A 5,850-nucleotide genomic window follows, 5' to 3' on the forward strand; every position below is an offset into this window, starting at 1 on the left:
TCGGAAGCACGACGTCGATCTCTACTCCACCGAGAATGAGGAAAAATCGAGCGTGGTGGAGCGCTGGAATCGTACCATGAAGGAAAAGATGTTCAAATACTTCTCGGCCAATTCCACGCGGGCCTACCTTCCCGTCCTGGACGATCTCGTCCGCCAGTATAATACCACCAAGCATCGATCCATCAAGATGACCCTTACCGCGGCCAGCCAGAAAGAGCACGAGTCCAAGGTCTTCTGGAATCTCTACGGAGACCTCCCACCCATGCAGCCTCAGCGATTCAATGTCGGCGATAAGGTCCGGATCACCAGGAAGAAGGGCATCTTCGAGAAGGGATGTACTCCGCGCTGGACGAAGGAAGTCTTCACCATTGCCCAGACCCTATCGACGCAGCCGCCCACCTATCGTCTCACAGACTATGAGGGTGAGGAAATCAAGGGATCCTTTTATGAGCCCGAGCTCCAGCACACCGACCAGGATATCTATCGCATCGAGAAAGTCTTGCGCCGGCGGACCCGAGGAGGGACGAAGGAAATCTACGTCAAGTGGAGAGGCTACCCCAAAGAATTCAATTCCTGGATCAAAGAGTCCGACTTGTAATGATCCCCAGCAGGCTTTCCGGTCTCGATCAAAGGAGACCAGAAAGTCTTGATTTACACATGCTTCAGTTCGACGAAGAGCCTTAATGCGTCTAGATCCTCTTTCAAGCGGTCGTAAAGTGCTTTTGTGATGGGCTCGTTATCAGTCCGGGGGAGTGGGAGATTTAGTAGGTGATACTTTCGCATGTCTAGATCCGAATTCACCTTACCGCTGTCTGACTTATCGACTTTGCCATCTTCTACGGCCATCAGCTTTTTGGTCAGGTCTTTGATCGATGCGTCATGCTCCTTTTGCATCTGCTTAATCTCCGAATCTAGCTCATCGATGTCTTTCATGCTGTCTTTCAATTGTTGGCTGACCCATCGCTTCGTCACGGCGTCCGAGCTGTCTCGGGGCAAACCGAGGCTGGTGATCCGATGATCTTTCATATCGAGATCCTGAAGCATCCGCCAGACGGGCATGCGCTTTCTCGAGTGAGATCCAAACTTATCCATTTATCTATAGTCCGAAGATCACCTCCTCGAGCGTCCGACCTTCCGATAAGAGCTTCAGTACGTGCAGGCAAAAGTGCCCGCAGACCACGTCGCCGCGCCACTGGAGCTCATCGGTATTATATCGAATTTCCGGCTGCAGATAGTCGACCATCTCGTCGGGTGGAGGCAGGCCGTAGGAGTCGAAGTAGACTTTGAATCCTCCACACTTATGCCAGCATGTCCAGTGCGTGCCCTGACCATGACGATCGTCGTGATTCAGGATACCGCACTCGGTGGGATGGGGGTTGGGTGGTAGGGCATCGCGCATGAATATTCCTCTGAATCGAGGGATGCCTAGGGCTGTGGCAGCTTCTTCCAGCTCTACGTTGGAGAGGGGCTTGTGGGGGAGGAGGATACCATGCACTCGTATGCTGCTTATTTATCTATGGATGGGCAGGCGAAGCCGACGAAGTCCCGCACCCGTCAGAGCCTGAGAAGTGCAGATTTTTCCCGAGGTTCATGGGCCTCGAGAAATTCTGAGTGGAGGGGGATGGGTTGGGGATGGTCGCCTCAGTCGCGGGAGATTCGGTAGTGACCATGCGCAAGGGTGCTGATACCGTCGGGGAGGATGTGGCGCTTATCGTCCTTGGCTGAGAGAGCAATCTTGTTTATCTCCCCGGCGTAGATCTGATGGAGATGGCTGCGAAGGATGCTCATCGGTCGGTGGATCTCCTGCTGAGTCTCAAGGCATCGCTTGTAATCCTCGAAGGCGATGCTACCTTGATGACGCTCTTGGTGACTCCCTTCGCCTTCTTGGTGGTCTGACCGTCATTCATTTTGAAGGCGTATAGCTTGGCCCGGAGCCCCACGAATTCGGCCATGATCTTACCGCTGCATTCGTCTTTGAACATCCCGATGACCTTCTTATTCACGCCGGTGGGGATGTCGGAGGGATGCTCGGCCGGGTAGTATCGAATTTTTCCTACACGTGCGGTGTGATATCCTTGTAGAAGTTGGCGGTCTGGATCTCGTAAGCCAAGCTATCGGTGTCGGTGAAAAGTAGTCGGGCACGATCACCGTACATCTCCTTCACGAATCCGTAGTGGAAGTCGTACATAAGGAGCTTCGAGATGTCCAATATGCACGCTCCCAGGTAGACGGGCTTATCGAACTTCAGCTTGGTCTTCTTCATATGAACGGCTGCTAGATTCTCGGTGAAGACGACGCGACGATCGAAGTTGGGCTCGGCCACTAGCTTCAGGGCCTGCTTCTCGGTGGTGACCAGCCTGACGTCGACGTCCGGATATTCTCCATGGTCTTGCTGAAGACCGAATTATTCATGAGCTTGAAGAAGTCCTTCTCGGAGTCGGTCTTGGCCCGGGCGCGAAGAGTGGTATTCAGATCGATGTATTTCTTGAGCCATGGAGATTGGCTGAATCCGATGATGCGATGGACTTTGGTGAGCTTCATCCCCCTCTCCAGATACATCTTGAGATTACGATAGTGAAGGGTATATTTCTCACGCTTGCCCAGGTGAGGCACGAGCTTGTGCACTTTGCCGACCTCCACGTTCTCGGGCGCGAGAGGGTAGTCTTTGTGGGCGTCGTGAAGATCTTGAGGATATTCCAGATCGCATTCCACCATGGCGTCGTACTCGTGGTCGTCGGGATATTCCAGGATCTTCTCGATCTCCTCCGGCTCCATCCACTCGAAGTCTCCCGTGGGAAGGGACTGCACCATCGCCCACCCGTAGAGATTGTTGGCGTCGAGGTAGGTCAGATACTTGGTGGGCTGGGAGGCGTCGTACGTGGTCATGTAGGGTTTGTTGGCCTTGCGTAGCGGTGGGTGATCATGGCGACACCCCCTCTGGTTGCCCTCTCGAACATCATCAACATGTCCGGATCGGAGAGCAGCTCCAATCTCACCTCCGTGGTTTTGAGGGCGGCGTCGTAGGATAGCCCGGGGGATGTGAAGTAGTGGGCGGGATCGAGTCCGTAGTGGGTCAAGCAGATATCCCTGAAATCCTCAAAGATGTCGGTCAGCAGCAGCACGTCAGTCTCGAGATAGAGGTCGTGATAATTGCGTATGTTTTTGCACCCGAAGGTCTCCCAGACCCTCTGAGCGTGTGCGTAATCCTCATCACTGATATGCTCTCCGGAGAGCGTGCTGAAGAAGGCTTCTTTGGTTGGGAGCTGAGTATCTTCCAGCTTGACCGGCCCATCCATATAATCGTAGGGAAATACCCCCTTCCGAATCATTAGCTCGTGGCGATCGCCGAATCTCGCCTTCACGGTCGCGAATTGGTCGGGGTGAGATTCTTAGCTAGGGTATCCAGGCTGTTGAGCATAAACCTGCACGAATCGACGAATCTCATCTCCAGATCGTCCACCTGCTTGGAGAAGCTGATATACTTCTCGTCGTTATTGGGGATGCAGTTGATCTTACCCTCGGTGTGGCCAGGCTCCTTGACGAAGATATGAGCGTTGTATCCGCTCAAATTGTGGAAGAAGATGGGGACGTGCTTCGGAAGCTGGAAATCCAGATTGCACTGGTTGTGCGCTGCGCCGCGATATTTCCCGGTGAGGTGGTCGTGATCCCGGACCTTATCCCCTCTCAATGCATCGCCACAGATGTGGCAGCGCGTGCTTGCTTCGAAGCGCGCCTTATCGTCGTCGGTCATCTCCATGGGCTTATTCTCCTTGTATAGTTTGGAGATGGCGCACACTTCTTCCTTCTTTCTTGTACGCATTGTACAAATTTCTTGGCCGCATCCTCCCCGCAGTAGACGACTGGATCTTTGTAGTCGCCGTGAGCGTATTTCACGTAATAGCAGAAACCCGAGGGTCGCTGCAGTTGATAGGCCTTCGTGTAGGAGTGTGATGGAACCGGCTGACAGATGTTGAGCTTCTCCGTGAAGCACTCGAAATCCGCGTATATCGCGAAGGGGACTCTCATCATCTTGAGATTATGGAAGGTTATGGTGGCTCCTTCTTCCGGCATCTCGATCTCTTTCTGGGTGCAATACTCCATGTGCTCGTCCAAGATGTCCTGCCTGGAAAAGTGGGAGAGGCATCTGCGGCAGAAGAAGAGCTCGTGACCAAGCTCTGAGATTTGGGAGCTCAAGAGTCGTGAGAGGCTCTTGATCCAGCAGTAATGCTGCTTATCTTCGCTAGTCAGGAAGAGAAGATCTACGTGGGTGGAACCCGTATTCTGGATATCTTGAGTGGGTAAACCTGGATATCCTCTTCACCATCCTCACCCTTCTTCACCCCATTAAACCTATAGACGTTGACGTTGATGGTGGGATTCTGCCTCTCGAATTTATCAATCGCCTTGAGCGAGACCGGGAAGTTGATGCCTTCGAAATTCAGCTCATCCTCCCATTTCTTGTACTGAGATACGCGGTTGGCTGATTTCTGATCGACTTCTTCATGATGTAGGGCTGCCAGCACCGCCCACTGGAAGCAGCGATCATCCTCATTGTTCACGTTGACGATCGCCTTCTTTTTTGCGAGTGCTGATGGAGTCGGAATGAAGGAACCCCCCTTGAGCGGCTTGAATTGGTTGAGGTGGATTTCTAGCTTCTCGACGCGGCTGAAAGTCCACCCACTCCCTTCCCGCATGTATCTTGCCATACTTTCCTTGATCTTCGCGATCATGAAAGCGATCTCCAATTCGAGGTCAGATGACTGGTGAGGGTAGCAAGAGATGATCGAAAGTAGGGGATAACGTACGTATTTTTTCCAGTCGCGGGATTGGTCCTCACCAGCTCTGCTAGAAGTACTAAGTTCACCTTCAATCCCTTCTTTTTGGGCAAGCGCATCGGAGATGGTGGTGGTGATGGTGCTCCGACTTACCTTCAGAAAAGTGCTCACGTCGTGCGGCTTCGCGGGTTCTATGACGACCGTGCCAAATACGCCATTCAGTGCTTGACGCCTATCGGTGACCTTGATCTCATCCTCGACTGGGGTGCTTTTGATGTCCTCTTCCACCAGCTGGAGCAGATCCTCTCTCTTGAGCTGGGAGTACTTGGTGAGGCCACGATTCTTTGCCAGTGCTTTGAGCAGCTGCTTCTTGCTGAAGACTTCCTGGCGGGCAAATCTACGGGTGGTTTTCTCCTCGATGAGCTTCACGACAGAATGTGTCGCGTTACGTACTGAAATTGCGTCAATGAAAGCAGAGACAAAAATCATAACAGTCAAAAAAGGAAATTACAAAAATAATGAAAGCGAAAGAAAAGCTAATTAGCGATATTGAAGTTATTCAGAGAGAATCAATGCGAGACAATTTACTTTTTCATGGAATAAAAGAGTCAACCGATGAAGATTGTGTTGAGATTGTAAAAGAAATTTGTCAGTCAAAGCTTGAGATTGAGGATGATTTAACATCAAAACGGCATTTCGTCTCGGTAAAGTTAAACGCTCTGAAAATGAAGATACGGTCCAAAACAAAGAACTAAGCAGGCCAATTCTTGTGAAATTTAGTGATAGGCAGAAACGTGATTCGGTTCGTAGAAAAAGTTTCAGATTGAAGGGTTCCGACATCTCAATAACTGATCATTTCCCAAAAACGGTGGTGGATAAAAGGCGTTCATTAATTCCGTTTCTGAAGCAAGATCGTGATGCGGAGGTTAAAGCTGTTCTAATACGTGATAAGTTGTTCATTGGAGGTGTAGTATATTCTGGTGGTTCAATCGAGGACGCGATTAAAGAAGTCACAAGTCAAAAAATGAAAATTGTTGATAAACATAAAAATAAACCCCATGAAAAAAAACGCAAG

The sequence above is a fragment of the Perna viridis genome, chromosome 1 (assembly GCF_037379345.1).
Source record: "Perna viridis isolate PV_CMFRI_1.1 ecotype Kerala chromosome 1, ASM3737934v1, whole genome shotgun sequence".
NCBI lineage: Eukaryota > Metazoa > Mollusca > Bivalvia > Mytilida > Mytilidae > Perna > Perna viridis.